General features: G+C 34.6%; 1 pseudogene; it reads left to right on the top strand.

Moving 5' to 3' along the window:
• The window catches only part of LOC139848972 (7-ethoxycoumarin O-deethylase-like), an 87,092-nt pseudogene extending 68,479 nt beyond the window's left edge, over window positions 1–18,613 (top strand).
• Window positions 18,614–22,018: the final 3,405 nt, after the last annotated feature.

Here is a 22,018-nt window from a genome sequence, read left to right as displayed (position 1 = left end):
TGTACCATAATTGGGGTTTGGACAAAAGAATGACACTTGTGGAAGTTAGACTATGGGCTATTAATGGGCTTTATATTTGTTTAGTTAAATGATAGTTTGTTAATTTAATATAAAGATTTACAATTGGACGTACCTATAAATAACCATATACACTCGATCGGACACGATGGGCGGGATATTTATAAGTACTAATAATCGTTCATTTAACCGGACACGGGAATGGATTAATAGTCAATGGACTTATTAAAACAGGGGTGAATTATATACAAGGACACTTGGTGTAATTATAGTTTAAGTCCCCAATTAGTTGGAATATTTGACTTCGGATATAAGGATAATTTGACGAGGACACTCGCACTTTATATTTATGACTGATGGACTGTTATGGACAAAAACCAGACGGACATATTGAACTTGGCTAAGATCCCTGTGGAACGAACGGGACTTACTAAAAACTACACTACTGTACGATTAGGTACACTGCCTATAAGTGTTGTAGCAAGGTTTAGATATATCCACTCTATAAATAAATAAATAACTTGTGTAAAATTGTATCGTATTTAATAGTATTTCCTTGTAAAAATATAACTATTTTGTACCCTTTCGCTTTAACATCACTCGCATGTTTTATTCTCAGGTTCATGATTGATTGCTTCCGCTGTGCTTAGAGAGTCTGCATATCTATGATGGCAGCTTTTGTTAAACATTAACTTGCATTCTATTTTGATACATTAAATGTGGGTGTTTGTTGACTTTGTTTTGGTCAACTTTTGATTAAGTATTTATTTATGGTTTTTCTAAACTTACATTTTATGGTAGGTTTCCTTTATAGGAAATTATTTTTAAATAAAGAATGCAAGGTTATTTATTAAATTTATTTAGAGTTATGATCAAGCTGTGGGACCAAGATAACGATTGTCGTCAAGTGTACTTTGACGGGTTTTAAAAGTAAGAAATTTCCTAAGCATGTTTACAGATTGAAGAAAGCATTGTATGGTCTGAAGCAAGCTCCCAGAGCCTGGTATGATACCTTGTCATCATTTCTTTTAGAAAAGAATTTTTTCAGAGGAGCTATTGACAAGACTTTGTTTATCAAAAAGGATAAAGGTGATGTGTTACTTGTACAAATTTATGTTGATGACATTATCTTGGGGTCTACTAATCCACACTTGATAAAATGGTTTTCTAGCATTATGTCTGAGAAGTATAAAATGCGTAATTTATGTACTTTAAACTATTTTCTTGGGCTGCAAATAAAACAGAGTTTTAAGGGTATTTTCATTAACCAGAGTAACTATATTTCTGATATGTTAACTAAATATGGTTTTAAAAATTATTCCTCTTTAAAAACTCCAATGAGTGTTTTTGAAAATCTTAATAAAGATGAGTCTGGGAAACCTACTTGTCAATCAACCTATAGAGGTATGATTGGTTCTTTGCTATACTTAACTGCAAGTAGACCTGATATAATGTTTGCTACATATCTTTGTGCATGTTACCAATCTGATCCTAGGGAGTCTCATTATAAAGCTGTGAAAAGAATTTTTAGGTACTTAAAAGGTACCCCTAACCTGGGTCTTTGGTATTTTAAAGACTCGGAGTTTGATCTAATTGGTTACACAGATGCAGACTATGCAGGGTGCAAGTTAGACAGGAAAAGCACTTCTGGTGGATGTCAATTACTAGGTGGAAAGTTGGTTAGTTGATCTAGTAAAAAAGCAGAACTCTGTGGCTACTTCCACAGCAGAAGCTGAGTATGTTGCTGTAGGAAGTTGTTGTGCTCAGTTACTTTGGATGCAACATCAACTTCTGGATTTTGGGTTAACATTGATCAACACTCCAATCATGTGTGACAATGAGAATGCAGTTGCTATTACTGGGAATCCAGTGTTTCACTCAAGAACCGAGCATATTGAAATCATGCACCACTTTATAAGGGATTGTGTTGAAAAGGGCAAAGTCTTTTTAAAGCATATTGGTACTAAGGATCAATTGGCAGATATTTTCACTAAGGCACTTACTGAGGAAAGGCATTTCTATCTTCTTGAACAACTTGGAATGTTAAATCCATCTATTGAAATATTGTCCAGTAATGACATTCCTTGAGTCTGAATTATTTTCTTAGAGTCTGGGTGACGTAATATTATTCAGAGTCTGGGAAAGTTTACTACGGTGTATTTTTGTGTATAAAATTGTTTCCTTCTTTAGTCAAATAAAGTTTTTCTTTAAAATGTCATTTTTAGGTTTATTTTATTTTTATTTATTCTATTTTCTAATATAAAAGGGTCAAATTTGTTATCAATGAAGGGGGTTAATGGTAAATTTTTGGAAAATCTTTGTTTCAGGAGTATTTATTTGTTTTTCTCTCTCCTATTTTTAATCTTCAAAATTGTGTATCTTGCTAAACTCTCTCATTCAATCATCATCTTCTTGAAAATTCTCTCGATTCAAAATTGTGTATCTAATGGCTAACACGAAGTTCATCCCTTTTGTTCTTGAACCCACCGATAACATGATTAGGGCTAAAGAAATCAGAGGAGGAAAGGATGTACAGGTTTTGATTAATAATAAGGTTGCTTGTAGTACTGTGCCTGAGAGTTTCGTTAATGAAGGGTATGAGGATCTGATACTGTATATGAGAAATCATCCTTTGAAAGATGCTTTCTTCAAGACTACAATCATGTTTCCAGAGATGTTAGCAGAGTTTTATTATACTTGCATTGGGAATAGAGAAGCTAGGACTATTACTGGCACTTACAGAGATGGTAACAATTCCTCAACACTTACTGAAAATCATTTAAGGGTTGCTTTAAATCTTCCTGTTCAAGATAATTTTGTTTGAACTGTATCAAAAACTGCTGCAAGATCTAGTTTTCCTTTGGTTGGTCAACCCTTAACTGATTCAACTGTTAAAATCAGTATGTTTTCTCCAAGATGGATTTTTTTGTTGTCAAATATCACTAGGAGTCTGAGTTTCAAGTGTGGAAGTTTGACTGAAGTCAACGATTTTGAGGCATATCTGTTTCATGCTATGGTCACAGGGAGGAATATAAATTTTTCACGTTTATATTTCAATGAACTATTGGTGCTCACTGAAAAACCTCAAAGGGACCATAATGTTCCATTTATCAGAGTTTTAAGTCTTATGTTTGAACAAGCTATGACTCCTGTTTTGTATGATGGGCTTAAAGTATTTGGTGTGTATGAGTATACATATATGCCAGAATGTAGTGTCAGAATGTTTCACATGCACATTGTGGATGATCAAAAAGTTGCTCTTGCTCCTTCTATGATGCATTGGGTCAATGTTGGCCGTGCAAACCAACCTGCAGATTCTGAGCAATCAGAGTCTGAAGGGGCATCTTCATCAAATTCTGAGCAATCAGAGTCTGAAGAGGATCACAACAACTCCTTTGACTCTGAGCAATCAGGGAATGACGATGGTCAAAATCACTCTTTAGAATCTGAGCAATCAGATTCTACCCCCACACATTCTCCACCCCATGATGTTACACTTACAGAGCAGGCTGAGGACATGAATGAGGAAATCCCACCTCAGTCTAACCCATCCTCACCCACTGCTACTGAGCAAATTTCCTACTCAAACCACCTTATGAACTCACCAGTTCATACAGAGAATACCACCATATTTGAAACCTTAGATGATACAGCACATGTGGATTCCCCTCTAAAATTCACTAAGCAAGGTGCTTCTAGTACTACTCCATCACCTCTGCTAGAGGTTGGTGAGAGCAGTGCTTTGACCCAACCTAAACTTGGTAGGATAGTAAACTTGGATACCCACATTACAGTCACTGAAGAAATCCACTCAGTTGACTTACATGAAGAAGTCCCAATCCTGGACTCCAATAACCAAATCTAAAAACCAGCTGAAATGACCAAGCCTACTTTTACCCCAGACTTAAGTCTGTCATTACCCACCCAAAATGTTCCATCCTTACACATTCTTGCACAGGCTGCCAATGTCACACTCATGTCACAGGGTGTGATACAGGCCTCAAATCCTTCTATGTCCAAAGATCACCTTTCTTTTCAACAGGAAGGCTGTGAGGACATACCAACCCTACCCACATCCATTGGCATGACTTCCCGAACTGAGACACAAGTCACCATGGTTGGCCTGCATCAGGCTTTGACCAGGTTGATTAAGGAGTTTGATGACAAGCTTTCTGTTGTGCAGTCTAAATTTAATAATCTTAATCTTCACTTTAATAATAATTTTGTTTCTAAAGTTGAGTTGATGGAGGTGAGGAGGTTGATTGGGGATATGAAGGGGTTGACTGGTCCAAGTGGTTCAGAGTCTGTAACAGATATTAATCAAAGGTTGACAGAACTAGAGAAAAGAATGGCTGGTGTTGATGAACTAAAAGAATGTTTTACTGGGTTTGCATCTGACATTTCTTCCCTCAAAGCTGAACAGACTGAAATTTGGAAGTTCTTATCTTCTCTTCCTTTGGATGATGTCAAAAAGGGGGAAAAAAAGAAAAAGATCAAATGATGCAGGTATTGAGGGGGAGCAATCTAAGAAGATTCAAATTGAGGGGGAGCAATCCAAGAAGACTCAAATTGAGGGGGAGGATATTACTGATAAGGGTGCTGGTGATAAACAAGGTAGTTCTAGTGGTGTTTTGGTTGCTGCTACACAAAGAACAGATGGTGATCTTAGGGCTCAAATGAACAAAAGGTTCAGATTCAGAAGATATCATGGTGACATTGTGAAAGTTGAGGTTGAAAGGTCTGAGTTTGAAGGTATGATTCTCTTGCTAACAATGACTCATATGACAGACAGAAGATTGAGGGTGAAAATAAATCAAATAGTTCGTTTGGGTTTTTGTGAATGGAGAGGCATAGCTTTTTGTATTAAGGAGTGTGCAGGGGATCAGGTTATTTTGGATGAAGTTTTAAAAAGGGTGTTTATATTGATTCTCTTAGTGTTTGAAGAGGGGTTTATAAGCACTAAAGATTATGAAGTATTTTGTGGAGCTTTTAATCTGGAGATGAAAGAAAGAAGATTTAAGGGTAATGTTGAAAGGTATGCTGTTCCTGAGCATATGGAGTTTGTGGATAATGTGTATGTTGAATATTTGGATGGCTTAATGATTAAGACCACTGGAAATCAAAGGATGTTAATTAGGTGTGATCAGTTTGAAGGGGCTGGCATTGAAATGTTGATTAGTTTACTGTCCAGATGTGAAACACAACAAACAACTCCTTTTAGGATGCAGTTGTTAAAACACTTGCATAGTAAGCTGAGCATGTTGAAGAAAATTTCTCATATGAAGAACAAGTGCAAGCTAATTGAAAGGGAGTATGCAAAGATGTTTGTTTAGGAGTACAAGTTGTTTTGACATCATCAGATAGGGGGGATTGTTAGGAAAAATAGAAATAATAATCCGATGAGTCAAAAGTGTTTTGTAGATTTTAGAGTCTGAAGATTTAGAGTCTGAAGTTGCAGACTCTGAAATTACTGGAGTAAACGTATGAAGATTTCTTTAAGCAAAAGCTATAAAATATTCTGGAGATATGCTTGTTATTTAAGAAGATTTGTTTTGAAGATTTGATTTTATCTCCAGAGTTGACTTCCTAATTAATAGTTAATTTGATGATGTATTTTAGTTTATCTTTTCTACTTTTATTGGTAAGTAGTTATGGAAACCAAATCTCCAGATTTGGTTTTTACCTGTATAAATAGGAGCGTATGTTTTCTTATGAACTTGTACTTTTGCACGATCAATTATCTATCTTTTATTCTATTCATCGTGTTCTCTCATCTTCTGCACTTTAATTCTTATTTATTGTATAAAGTGAGAGTCTGGTGTTCATAGTTCTATTACTGTGAACTAACAGAAACATTTGGGCCATATATTACACATCTGTTGGTTTACGGATTGTTTATAGATTGTTTACTTATATATTTAATTATAATAACGCAAATTTATTAATTATTTTTGCGACCTTTTCATCGTACAAATTACAAGCTGAAACAACAATCAACAAGCTCACTCTAATACTAATCGCTAGTAATTACCCAAGTCCACAACAGAGGTGTAATATATGGCAACAACCACAGACAATAAATAAAATTAATAATAGAAAATCTTTGGTTTAATCCTAATAAACCCTTGTTTTGTTGGTGTTTTATTATATGTTTTTTTGCTTGAATTGAATCGCTAGATTAATAATTATTATCCGTTTATTGTTTGTGGGTGTAACTAAACTATATGTGCGTTGCTTAGGATTGGTTAATAAATAGCGATAAGAATTCGAGTGATCAGCAAAAATAAATTGTTGGTTGTTGCTTCCGCGTGCAATTCCTAATTCCTAATAACTATTATATATATGAGCTCTAGGTTGAGCGTTGGGAACTATTGAAAGTTTGATAACCAATGGAAGTATCGAGGATAGTGAGAGTCTAGTGGTAGTCTAAGTTTTACAGGTTTAGTGCACATATTTTAGATAACACTCGAGCACTCAAGTACTTGGATATTACTTGCCAAGAACAAAGAAATTTGCGACCGATCATGTCTTATGACCCAGAGTCCTCTCGAGTGAGTCACAATTATTATTTGAAATTTTATAGTAGAAGCATGTTGAGAGTGATAAGATGCATTAAACGAAATCATAACATGGTTTGGAGTTAGTGAACCAGTGGGATAACGAAAGGCGATGAAGTATCTTCAAAGGTTGTGATTGTGCTCTCACATATATGTAAACCTTGATGGTGATTTACGTAATTTTCTACGATGAGAAGGTAAATCCTGATAGACGAAACACTATAGACGTGGTCGTTGACATGTCGGTGGCAGAACAGACTGGTTGTAATCAACAATTCAAAGCGATTGTTATTTCTTAATAGAACTTTTGCTGTTGAAGTTTTTGCACACTTCAATGTGTTCTTCTTGGATTAGAAGATTGTGGTGCAGATAACCAGAGATAGGTCTCAATTTTAGTTAGCTTATGATATCGAAAGTATTTTCACTCGGCATGCTCGAGCAGCGCATCCCAAATGTTTTTTGACGGTAGTTGGATGAGATAGACCATGTGTTGCTTAAGGGTGTTGTTTGAATAGGTTAATTATGAAAATAGGTGTAGTTAAGTCTTCAAGGGGTAAACTATTAGATAAGATTAAACTAGCAAAAGAGAAATTAGTTGTTGAGAAACAAAAAACTGGGTTTCTCTTTCACTAGTTTAATCTTCACATCTAATACTTAGGGTTTGATGGTGTCATATGAATATATCTAACAAGACACTGTGTTATATTTTCCATTTATTGTATTATCTATTAAGATGTCTAATAATTATTCTTATTACATTATGTTTATAAGTTTCTTTTTCCTTAAAGATTTTATAATTTGAAGAGACTAAAATCACACTATTGTAAGGATTATAGGACCCAAACAATAGAGTAATTCTAGAGAATTACTCTTCCACAATCGACAAACGAAAGAACAATAATGAAAGAATTAAAAAACGTGAGATTTAACGTGGTTATATGTAATCGAATGTCAATTACTTTAATCCACGGACCAACTAAGGAGATTTTATTGATATAATTCGTGATACATGTTAGGGGTTACAATGTAATGCTTATATAGGCAAAAAAACAACAAGAAAACTACTTGGAGAACAAGAAAATCGTCAATATGGAAACTCCCCGTTAGACGAGCCGCGCCGCGCCTATATGGGGCCGCGCCGCGCCTCCAAGGCAAAACCTCAAACAGACGTTTTCTTCAATCTGATGCTCTGTTCTTGTGTTCGGCCGCGTCGCACCATTCAAGGCCGCGGCGCGCCTCCTCCTTTGAACCGATTCCGTCGACTCGTTTTTGATATCCTTCACATCCAACAATCTTCCACTTGAAGATAGTCAAAAACATGACTCACATTTTGTCAACCCATCATATCATCAAACTAACCAAGATCGCCAAAGCACCCTTTACCGCCAAACTACATTTGGGACACGCACACTCCTATCACATACGCCGGATAAGCAGACTTTCGATACAAGGTCTTCAACACTTCTTGTTAGAATCGAATCATCATCTCTCTATCTACCTAGTCGGTCACCACCTTCTCATTAGTTCATGAGATGACCCGTTGATGCTATGCAAAACCTCAACTTGTCCATTGACACCACCTTAGTAAACATATTTGCGGGATTCTTCATACCAAGGACTTTCTCCAATATTAAAGTACCATTCTCAATACGTTTTCGAATAAAATGATACCTCAAATCAATGTGTTTTGTACGATTATGAAACACCGGATTCTTTGCGAGATTGATCGCACTTTGGTTGTTACAGTATAAGACGCAATTGTCTTGTCTTTTACCCAACTCACACAAGAAGTTCTTCAACCAAACAAGCTCTTTAGATGCTTCCGCAATAGCCATATACTCGGCCTCGGTGGTCGACAAAGCAACACTCCTTTGTAGTCTAGACATCCAACTAACCGCCGTCTTACCAACCATGAACACATATCCCGTAGTACTCTTACCTAAATCACCAAATCCACCCAAATTTGCATCCGCATAACCTCTAAGTACAACATTGCCCTTAGTGAAACACAATCCCATACTAGAAGTACCTTTTAAATAATGAAGCAACCATTTGACCGCTTCCCAATGCTCTTTCCCCGGATTAGACATATAACGGCTTACAACTCCCAATGCATTAGCTATATCCGGTCTCGTACAAACCATGGCATACATAATACTTCCCAAGGCCGATCTATACGGAACCTTTTCCATCTTCGCTTTGTCTTCTTCCGTTTTAGGTGATTGATTCTTCGATAATTTCATCGCGCTTCCCATAGGCATAGAACGAGCCTTTGCTTTATCAACATTAAACTTTTCTACTACTTTCTCAATATACTTGGATTGAGAAAAGTATAGAACACCTTTAGCACGACGCACAATACTCATTCCAAGTATTGGCTTAGCACTACCAAGATCCTTCATCTCGAACTCTTTTGAAAGCATATCTTTCAACTTATTGATCTCAGACATGTCGAAACCTGCGAGCAACATGTCATCAACATATAACAATAAGATTATGTAAGAAGACTTGAATTTCTTCAAGTAACAACAATGGTCCGCTTCACATTTTACAAAACCAACCTTCTTCATAAACTCATCAAATCTCAAGTACCATTGCCGAGGTGCTTGCTTCAATCCATACAAACTTTTCTTTAACATACAAACCCACTTCTCTTTACCCTTTACCTCAAAGCCCTCAGGTTGCCTCATATAGATCTCCTCATCAGGATCCCTGTGTAAGAATGCGGTCTTCACATCTAGTTATTGTAGATGTAAGTCCTCAGATGTGACCAACGAAAGCACCAAATGAATAGTAGTCATCTTCACTACCGGTGAAAATATCTCTTGGTAATCAACCTCTTTCCTTTGTTGAAACCCTTTAATCACTAACCGTGCATTGTACCTCTTCTTGCCATCTACCTCATTCTTTATTCTATACACCCATTTTTCTTGCAACGCCTTTTTATCATGAGGTAATTTCACTAATGACCAAGTCTTGTTCTTCTCAAGTGACCCATCTCTTTTTTCATAGCAAGCTCCCATTGTATAGATTCTTTGGACTTTCTTGCTTCAAAGTAGTTTTCGGGTTCACCATTCTCAGTATAAAGCAGTAGTCTGTTGATGGAGAATACCTAGGATTAGGTTTCGGCACTCTAGTCGATCGTCTAAGTATAGGAGCAACCGGTATGGTTTGACCGGTTTCATTAGTAGCCTCCTCATTACTAGAACTCGCACTACGTTCGGAATTATCACCGCTATCCGAACCATCCCCATTATTGTCAAGATCCGACCCATCACCATTAATCGGCAATTCATTATTCCCCGAACTCCCACTAGAACCCGCAAGATCGTCAAGAGAAACATCGTCAAGAATAACTTGATCCAGTTTTTGACTCCCCGTTTCCGGTTTGCCATAGACCGAATCTTCATCAAAGGTAACATCACGCGATCGAAAAACTTTTCTAGCTTCATCATCCCAACAACGATAGCCCATCTCATCTGAACCATAACCAATGAACGTACACTTCTTTGACTTAGCTTCAAGTTTATCTTTATCAATATCTTTGGTTTTAACATAAACATTACACCCAAAGATTCTAAGATGATCATAACTAACCTTTTTACCTAGCCATTCTTGTTCAGGAATTCAGAAACCCAATGGTGTTGAGGGTCCCCTATTAATCAAATAAGCTTCTGTATTAACCGCATCCGCTCAAAACATCTTAGGCAAACGGGCATGTAGTCTCATACTCCTAGCCCTTTCATTCAACGTACGATTCATACGTTCGGCGACCCCATTGTGTTGCGGTGTTTCCGGTACCGGTTTCAACATTCTAATATCGAGCTTTGCACAATGGTCTTTAAACAAAAGACTACCGTATTCTCCACCATTGTCCGACCTTAAGCACTTGACCTTTAAATTTGTCTCATTCTCAACCATAGCTTTCCACTTCACAAAAGTACGAAAAACTTCGGACTTAGCTTTGAGAAAGTAAACCCATACCTTTCGAGTGGAGTCGTTAATGAAGGTGACATAATAACGAGAACCTCTGTTTGATTCTACATTCGTTGGCCCAAAAACATCTGTATGAACTAGCTCCAATTTCTTTAACTTTGGTGAATTCCCCGATTTAACAAAAGTTACCTTCTTTTGCTTCCCATAAGTGCATGGTTTGCAAAACCCTAGCTCTATCTTTTTCAAATCCGGAATCCTCCCACTCGAACTAAGAACCTTCATACCCTTCTCACCCATATGGCCGAGTGTTCGGTGCCATAGAATAAAACTAGCCCCAACGTCAACTGTAGCAATCATCGTGTCTTCTTTAAACACCTCAACCATATAAAGAGTTCCCCTTTTATGTCCACGTGCCATGACACTAATACCCTTAATCACCTCCCATTGGCGATTCTTGAAAGTAACCTCATTACCTTTTTCATCTAATTGACCAAATGAGATTAGCTTCCTTTTTAACTTAAGAACAAACCTCACGTTTTTCAACGTCCAATTAGAACCAAGAGTAGTCTTCAATACAACATCTCATATACCTTTAATCTCGAGACCTTTGTTGTTTGCCAATCTAACTTTACCTTGATACGACCGAAAATTCTTCATCACGCACTTAGTGGGTGTAGCGTGAAACGAAGCTCCCGAATCCAAGACCCAAGACTCCACCGAACTTTCAATACTACACAATAATGCATCCTCCGTATCTTCCGCGTTCAAGTTAACATCTTTAACCGGAGCATTCTTACAATATCTTTGTAATTCCCCTTTTGATTGCAACCCCAAAAAAATAACATCAATTCGGTCTTTCGTTGGATACCTCTTCTTGAACTTCCCTTTACTATTCTTCACACCGTGATCAATTTTTATACCACGGTTGTCGGTACTTAACAAAGAACCGGATAACAATTCCCCCGAACTTCTCCTACGAGTGTCTTCACCGAGAATTAAATCCCTAATTCCTTCATACGCAAGCTTAGTAGTACCGGTAGAGCTACTAACCACTGTAACCGTACTCGACCAACTTTCTAGTAATGATGAAAGCAAGATTAGTGCTTTTAGTTCATCAAATTTGATTTCAACCGACTCTAATCTTGAAACAAGATTGTTGAATTTGCTGATATGATCCGTTGCACTCATACCTTACTTCATCTTCATATTGAACAATTGTCGCATGAGAAAAACCTTATTCGCCGCCGTAGGTTTCTCATACATGTTGGAGAGTGCCTTCAAACAATTAAACGTTGTCTTTTCGTTCATAATATTACCAACAACGTTCTTGGCGTGTACAAGACGAACTACACCCAAAGCTTGACGATTCAAAAGCATCCAATCTGCATCATTCATGCCTTCGGGTTTGGTCTCCAACAAAGGTTGCTGAAGTTTCTTTTAATAGAAGTAGTATTCTATTTGCATCTTCCAAAAGGCGAAGTATTTGCCATCAAACTGCTCAATCTTCAATTTACCGTATTCCTCCATCGATCCCAACACGAACCTTGAGCTCTGATACCAATTGTAAGGATTATAGGACCCAAACAATAGAGTAATTCCAGAGAATTACTCTTTCACAATCGACAAACGAAAGAACAATAATGAAAGAATTAAAAAATGCGAGATTTAACGTGGTTATATGTAATCGAATGTCGATTACTTTAATCCACGGACCAACAAAGGAGATTTTATTGATATAATTCGTGATACATGTTAGGGGTTACAATGGTATGCTTATATAGGCCAAAAAACAACAAAGAAACTACTTGGAGAATAAGAAAATCGTCAATATGGAAACTCCCGTCAGACGAGCCGCGCCGCGCCTATAGGGAGCCGCGGCACGCCTTTAAGGCAAAACCTCGGACATATTTTTCTTCAATCTGATGCTCTATTCTTGTGTTCGGCCGCGTCGCGCCATTAAAGGTCGCGACACACCTCCTCCTTTGAACCGATTCCTTCGACTCGTTTTTGATATCCTTCACATCCAACAACTATATCTAATAATTCTATTTTACATCATCTAATATAATCATAGTAATGTTTTGTTCTACGACTAGTGTAGGATTGTTTGTTGCTGGCACTGATACGACTTCAAACTCAGTAGTATGGGCAATGACAGATGTACTACGCAACACGCACACACTAGTAAAAGTTAAAGAGGAACTAAAAGAAGTTATTGGTAAAGGAAATATCATACATGAGAGTGACATATCTAAACTACCCTACCTATGTTGCGTTGTGAAGGAAACACTAAGGATTCACCCACCAGCCCCCTTCTTGATACCCAGAAAAATTGAAATAAGTCAACTTAAATCGTTACACCGTGCCTAAGAATTTTCATAACCCGTCCTAATCCATCAGGACGAGTACATTACACTTGGTTACATCTCGAGGTACTTGACCTCTATATGATACATTTTACAAACATTGCATTCGTTTTTAAAAGACAAACTTTCATTACATCGAAAGTTGACGGCATGCATACCATTTCATAATATATCCAACTATAATTGACTTAATAATAATCTTGATGAACTCGACGACTCGAATGCAACGTCTTTTGAAATATGTCATGAATGACTCCAAGTAATATCTCTAATATGAGCAAATACACAGCGGAAGATTTCTTTCATACATGAGAATAAACATGCTTTCAAGTGTAAACCAAAAGGTTGGTGAGTTCATTAGTTTAACATAAATAATCATTTCCATCATTTTAATAGACCATAAGATTTTCATTTTAATTTCTCATAAATATACGTCCCATGCATAGAGACAAAAATCATTCATATGGATTGAACACCTGGTAACCGACATTAACAAGATGCATATAAGAATATCCCCATCATTTCGGGACATCCATCGGACATGATATAAAAACTCGAAGTACTAAAGCATCCGGTACTTTGAATGGGGTTTGTTAGGCCCAATAGATCTATCTTTAGGATTCGCGTCAATTAGGGGTGCACTAATTCTCAAAATTAGTGATGTTCCCTAATTCTTAGGCTACCAAGCAAAAAGGGACATATTCGGCTTCGATCATTCAACCATATAATGTAGTTTCGATTACTTGTGTCTATTTCGTAAAACATTTAAAAAAACGCATGTATTCTCAGTCCCAAAAATGTATATTGCAAAAGCATTTAAAAAGGGAGTAATGAAACTCACTATATTGTATTTTGTAGTAAAAATACATTTGACGTCATTGAACAAATGTAGGGTTGGCCTCGGATTCATGAACCTATATCATTTGTATATATATTAACACACATAATTGTAATCGAATAAATTTATATATTATTAGTGAATTAATTGTTATTTTAATTATGTGTTTCATTAATAACCTAATTAATTACATTTATTAATATTTATTATAAAAATATTAATATAGTTAAGTTATATGTAGTAAATATGGTTTTATATAACTAATAGTTACTTGACAAAATAATATTGATAATAATAAATAAAAAGTTGTTTCATCCTATAATAATAATAATATTTATAATAATAAAAATGATAATTTTTTATAAAAATGGTACTTTTAATAATAATGATAGAAATAATGATAATCTTAATAATACTTTTAATAATAATAATAAAAATGATAACTTTATTGAAAATGATAATTTTAATAATAATGAATACTGATAATAATAACTATAAAACTAATGGTTTTACTAATAATAATACTAATATTTATATTAATAACTAATATGATAATAATATTACTAATAATAATACTAATATTTATGATAATAATAATAATAATAATAATAATAATAATAATAATAATAATAATAATAATAATAATAATAATAATAATAATAATAATAATAATAATAATAATAATAATAATAATAATAATAATAATAATAATAATAATAATAATAAAGATAGTAGAAAGGCTACCTTAATGTAACAAGCCTAAAAAAATAACTGCCCTTGCCCGGGCTCGAACCCACGACCTCTCGCTTAAACCAAACACACCTAACCATGAACCAATCGTAACATTCTTGATTTAGTTCTCACTGATTATTTTAACCTACCGCCTCAGCATTCTTTATCTTCTTTTTCATCTCACCATTGTTATTATAACATTATAATCATCATCATTATAAACGTGTTTATCATCATCATCACATTCGGTTCTTTATCATCATCATCACATCCAAATCATTCTCTTTGTTACCACCATCATCATTATCTTAGTTATCATTATAATATCCTAATCATCATCTTATACATACACCGTATATCCTCATTTAATTATCATCATCCTATCTTAATAATAATGCTATTATGTAATAATAATAACTTAAATAATGTGTGTGTGTTTGTTTTGTCATCGAATAAGAACCAGAAACAGAAAAATCGATGAGTTAGCAGCTAGTGGCCCAAGTTTCCTTAAAAGCCCAAGTAGTAAGATAAGCCCAAATAACCTTGGTTAGCCTTTTATCAAATAAACGGCCCAAGTAGTTTACAAGCTGTAGTAGTAGCAGATAGGTGATGTTTTGGGTTTGTGGTTTGTTCGAACAAGAAGATAACAACACAGGTTCATCATTCGTGGATCATCATCATACATAGCATCATCTTTATCATGATCAACCTCATCATCATTTTATGCTCTACCATAATTATCTTATTTCGTTTATCATCACGTCTTTCATCATCTTTATCCTACCTCCTCATCATCTTCTTCGCATCATCCTTGTTTTAGTAGCAATAGAAACAGCCACATACTGCACCAGCAACAGTAACAACGAATTTCATCACCCTTGTTACTGTTCATCTTTAAATGGGTTTCGTGATTGAAGAGTAAAAAGAAACGTTCAAGTATTTGTAGTGGTGGTTTCTTATTAAATGAATCGAAACCAACAGTAAACAAAGCATAGTAGTAGTCGTGGTGTTGGTGGTTTGGTTGTTTGTAGCAAACGAAACAAGAAGAAAAATGAAACGGGTGGCGTAGGTGGTGGTGGTGTGGTGGTTCCCGGTGGTGATGAGGTGATTTTCACGAAGAATAAGGGTGAGGGTGTGGTGGTTGTTAAGGTTCTTCAAGGTGATTGTTCAAAAGAAACCGATAGTGTAGTAGTAGTATGTAGTAGTAAACAGGAGAGAACATAACAAGGGTGGTGCCAATTTTTGTAGTGGATTATGGTGGTTTATCATACCTGAACAGTGGCCGGAGGTGGTGTTTTCCCATGGCGGTTATGGGTTGTTCATGATGATGGTTAGAGTGTGTGTGTGTAAGAGAGGTGGGTTAGTGGTGTTGTTTCGGCTAAGGGTGGATGGAAGTGATAATGGTTTTACATGAATCCATAGAACACACTTTTATATATATACAAATATATCAAATTGATGTAGTGATATAAAGAAAGAAATAAAAAAAAAAGTGTACATAAACTCCTCTGCCCTTCTTAACATTTGCAGGACTTAATGGGTAGACAAAATATATCTTGTTTCCTTTGTTTAAGCTAAGACTTGATGATATAATTCATAAAAAAAAATGAGTTGTAGTTTTGGGAAGAAAACTGTGTGGCAAGGAATGGTACGGCCAAAATGAAATAGGAAATTAGATTGGTGTTCATTTTTGATTTGATTAAAGACTAGGTAGGAGATAGATAGATGATTAGTGGTTTGCTTATGCATACTATATGCATATGCAGTATATATAATATCTATGTAGCTATCATATTTATCAAGTGGCACATAATTAATAATATAAATTTAAGGCCACTCCCTATCGTAACTAAACTATTCATTCTCTTAATCTTCCACATCAGTGCCACATCAACACCAATATCCTATAACTAACTCATAATTAAACACTGCCTACAATGGCTAAAACAATACTCCTCTTAATATACAACGTACAAGCAATAAAGCATCAAGTCCAACAATAAAAAGCCACTGGACCCACAATTCTTATAACTAAACTTAAAACTTCTGTTAAATTGATGGTGGATGCAGGTAACTAAAGCGGGTAACAAGCTCGTGCCTATGGTTAATTACGGGTAATGACGGGTAATGAGCGGGTAATAAGCGGGTAATGAACTATAGGGAGTGGTCTAATAAACGTGTGAATTGAAATAGAAAGCATCCTAAGATTTTAACTTCATCTACCGACAGTTTTCACGGACTGTGTATCATGCGAAATCAGTGGCGGATAAAAGTGTTCAGAAAAATCTCATATTTTTAATTTAAATAGTTTTATTTATTTTGGTCATTATGGTATAAAATTCGATCATTAATTTATTAAATAAAAATTGCATCAACTATCCCTCTCATTTATGGGTAAAATATAAAAAGTGTTAAAATTAAATAACTAGATCCTAAATACAATTTTAGTATGCCTAAAATTTATAGAACTCATTTTCGGATCACTGTTTATTTTAAAATTACATAAGTTTCTTTTTAACTCGTTTATTATCAATCAATATGACAATTGAGCGTTATCGTTTTTTACTAAATAACTTCAAAATCACAAAATATATATTTAATATACTTTTTATGTATATATATAGATTTATTTTAATAATAAATTTTATTATCTCCTATATCATTTTATAATTTAAATCATATATTATATCAAACTATATTTCAAAGTAATATATATATATATATATATATATATATATATATATATATATATATATATATATATATATATATATATATATATATATATATATATATATATATATATATATATATATATATATATATATATATATATATATATATATATAGGGGCAGGATCAATGGAGAAGTAACCAATCGGGGGGAAGCGGAGGGAAAGCAAATTTTTATTTTTTTTGTTTTTTTTGGAATTTTTTTTCCGGCATCAAGATCACACGAAAATATGAACATTTAGAAGAGACACTTCGTGATGAATGTTATTATTTAGACGGGAAAACGATCAATAAAAATAACATTCAAGATAATATTGTTCGTGAAAAATATGAACGTTTTTTTTTCTTCATGTTTTGTGAAGTAAATTTTAGCCCGATTTAGAGTTTAGGTTTAGGGTTTAGGGTTTAGGGTTTAGGGTTTAGAGTTTGGTGTTTTGGGTTTATTCCATAAACCCAAAACACCAAACCCTAAACCCTAAATCCTAAACTCTAAACCGTTCGTGTTAAAAACTCAATCTAAATCCTAAATCTAAACCCTAAACCCTAAATTTCTAAACCCTAATATCTAAACCCTATAAACCCTAATATCTAAACCCCAATAGCTAAAACCTCAACATAGCTCGAAAAATACGATAATTGTTATATATTACTTCTTCGAGCGTTTTCTCGCCAAAATAAAAACATTTATCACAAAGTGTCTCTACTAAATGTTCATATTTTCATCCCATCTATAATGTTCGTGAACAAAGTTTTTTCAAAAAACGAAAAAAAAAAGTTTTTGCTTCCCCTCGCTTCCCCCCGATTGGTTACTTCCCTCTTGATCCTACCACTATATATATATATATATATATATATATATATATATATATATATATATATATATATATATATATATATATATATATATATATATATATATATATATATATATATATATATATATGTAATAGTTCGTGAATCGTCGGAAATGGTCGAAATTAAATGATTGTATGAAAACAGTTCAAAATTTTTAGATTCAATTAAATAGACTTGCTTATCATGTCGAAACCATATAAAATTAAGTTTAAATTTAGTCGGAAATTTCCGGGTCGTCACGAGAATATACAAGTTCTTGACAATGTTTGGGACATAGGGCGAGACCCGAACATTTGGGACGAACCATTGGAGTTTAAGTCAGAGAGGTTCTTAACATCTGGACTTGATGTTCGAGGTATGGATTTTAAGTTAATTCCATTTGGAGCTGGACGAAGACTATGTCCCGGTTTGCCACTGGGTAATCGTGTCAGTCATGTGATGTTGGGATCTTTACTCAATAATTTTGATTGGATTCTTGATTCTCAAACTCAAACCGAGACTCTAGACTTGAAAGAAAAGTTTGGACTCACGTTACAAAAAGCGAGTCCTCTTTGCGTTATCCCAGTTCCCTTGAAGTAGTGTTTAATTGTATTTTGAAACTCCGTCTGAACAGGCCCAATTGTGTAGTCCATTAAATCATAATCATAGTTTCAAGTGTCTTATTCAGAGAAAGTTTAGTCCATCAATTCTAATATATGTTTGTAGGTGATTTGTTTGATGTGTATCGATGAAAATTAAAGATATGGTCGACGATCGTACATGTTGTGTTATTTTCTATTTTTTGGTTAAAAACGATAAAACTTTCATAGATACTGGGACCTTTCATCAAGAATGAATGACCTTTCAAAAGTAAATACACCAAAACCAACCCCATAAAATGTCTCGCAACTAAATAACAACAAACTAAACGAGAATGAATAACTAGCTTGACGGAACAACAACCAACAACCTAGCTACCAAAATTAGGCAAACAAAATAAAATCTATACAAGCACGTCAACTAGAAAAGCTAGCAAAGACGCAAACAACAATAAACATAGAAATGCTAGCAAAGACGCAAACAACAATAAACAACAATAAACAAGCATGAACATCACAAGTGCTTTAACAATGCGAACAAACCCACAAACCCCTCAAAAGTCAAAACGCGAAACATATATCAGATAGATCTTATGGGTGTCGAAGTACACGTCAAAAATAACTTAATTACCTTAAACTAGTTAGGGCAAGTAAGGTTCGTTCCACGGGAGCTTGTGGTTAAAAGCAAGCAATTTTCAGGAGTTGTTTTGATTAAACTAAAGCACCTTTACTAATTAAGAATATTAAACAAGAAAATTAAGCTTTAATGGTTTAAAGAAAAAAGCATAAGCAAAAGATTAAAATTGTAAAAATTGTTATTAATGGATAAAAACCTTTATCCCTCCCAAATCCCAATTAGGTATCATTCATTCAACAAACATGTGTGCTTATCAAGTTATTATCTAAATCACATAGACATGAATTCTTAAAGTCATTAAAGCATTTCTCTTGGAAACGATTATGTAACATAAACACTTTTCTTTGTCCTTAATCTAAGTAAACACTAAGTGAAATAAGCACAATTGTTAAATCACAATATTACGTCTTGCAACAATCAAAATCAACAAACTTGCATTAAACAATCACTTGAACAGTTTACAAAATTATAATTCAAATGACATAATCCTTACAAAATCATAAACCACACACATACTTGAATGAATAAATAATACACTAAAAGTTCACTGGAAGGAATAAATAAAGGAACTTAGTCGAGCATAATGATGATGAAGAACATGATGGATTGTTGATGATTCGTGAAGATCTTGCTTTTGATTCTTGAAAATAGATGAATTTTGGTGTTTAGAGTTTATGCTCTCTACTCAAAATCTGATGAAAAAGCCCCCCCAAGTGACATTTTTTCACTATCTTCCAACTATCAATGTTGTACTTTACGCCAAGAGTGGCGTAAATTACACCAATCCATAAAAAATCAAAGTTGTAGTCCTCTGAAATACGAACATATGGGTTTTTAAATCACCTCAATCGGAGGTCGTATGCTCAAGTTATGGCCAATTTCGTAACAGCTCGCAAGAGTCGATTTTTTTAGCATTTTCAGCATCTTTTATCATCTTTTCTCGCAATCTTCTTCCACACTTAATATATATATGAAAACCCACTAAAACACTTTATTTTAACCATTAAAATCGCATAAAACCTAGCCAAAAAATGCATGTATAAATTCGTAAAAACTTAACACCGTAATTTGTTACGAAGAAAAGGCAAATTGTAAAAAATGCAATGAAGTAGATAATGTTACCGAAGTGATACCACCAAACGCTTGCAAGGACGACAGTGGCAATGTTGGCTCCAACAGTGCTGGCGAGGGTGAAACCATAATTTCTGCCTACATCTTCAGTCGATTATAATGAATCGGATAAAAACCCTAAAATCGGCCAACATCATCACTCGATTATAAAGATTCATAGAAAATAAATTGTTGTTCAGTTGCACTAAACGAAGATAGATAAGTTGTGTACCGAAACCCTAATTTGTAGCCACATCTCCAATGGATTATAATGAATCAAAGAAATATCATAAATTGGGCCAACATCATCGATTCACTAATTAATGGGTGAGAAGAAATAGGTTAGGAAGATGAATTGCAGAGTAAAAACAAATACGGGGTAATAGAAGGAGAAGGAGAGAGGGAGTGACGAAGGTATTTTTTTTTTTTTTTTTTTTTTTTTTTAAATAAGCGTACCGGTAATGAACGGAGTTGTGAAGGGAAAGATCAAATATTGGGTGGCTAATAGTATACAAGGGAAATAGATTTCTTATGAGCATGTCTATGTAATTTCTTTGGATTACTTATATACCTATTCGAGATGGTCTAGTCTCCAAGAATCAAATAGAGGGAAAATAGAAATTTGACTTCAATTCAGATGTATTCGATATGAATTACAGCAACTGAGCCCTCTATATATTATAATTGTTTGCCCTAACAACTATAACAGTCCTAACAACTTAACACTAACTGACTTGTTACTTTGCATTTCTTACTTTGCATGTTGCATTTGATTTCCACTTGGCTTATTATTTGTCTCTTGGGCCTAACCTTGTTAGTGGGCTCTGTTGGAACATGCTCGTAATATACACATATATATTGGGTATTCACTGCCTCTATTATTAAATGAATTTACTATGCAAAATAAAATGAAGAACAAAATGCACCAAAAGACTACATTTTAATATTTACCATGCCTCTTTTTATTTACTTGATCAAGACTTTTAAATAGTCATAGTACAAAACAACTAATTCCTATTTTCTAGCTGCTACTACTACCCATGACTCCTAAGTAAAATCACCTACTCCTAAGTCAACATGACCTACTGACATTTAATTAAATTAAACATATACCAATAATTACCAAGCAAATGCGATGTTTATCTATCTTCCATATTTACTAATTGGACTTCTTACTATGCTAGTGGCCCAATAATATTAAGAATTCTATTTTCAATAACGGATCAGACCTTGAGCTTCAAGATTACCAAATATTCACCCCTATAATCTTGAACCAAGCCTCTTTCGACTTGCTACATCTTGCTGACTAGTTTCTCGCTACATGCTACGAGAAATTTCCTGCTGCTGAAACCTGCGTTTGCTTTCTATTTGCTGCGACTGTCATTCTACTGTTGACATGCTTACTACTACTGCTTATTTTTTCAGATCAAAACAATTATGATCATTACTGCCGCAAGCTACATGCTACTTGCTTTTAATCACCGATTGTGATCACCTGCTGCATCTTTCTACTGGTGATGATTTTCTGCTATTCTGTTGACTGCTTATGATCACTTATTGTGATCACATGCTGCATCGATGCGTTAACTGCTGGTACCATTATCTGCTGATCTGCTCTGCTAAACTGCTTCCTTTGTATCCACTACTATTACTGCTACT

The sequence above is a fragment of the Rutidosis leptorrhynchoides genome, chromosome 5 (assembly GCF_046630445.1).
Source record: "Rutidosis leptorrhynchoides isolate AG116_Rl617_1_P2 chromosome 5, CSIRO_AGI_Rlap_v1, whole genome shotgun sequence".
Lineage (NCBI taxonomy): Eukaryota > Viridiplantae > Streptophyta > Magnoliopsida > Asterales > Asteraceae > Rutidosis > Rutidosis leptorrhynchoides.
Note: the sequence above shows the minus strand (reverse complement) of the source record. Positions and strands in the feature narration are given on the sequence as shown.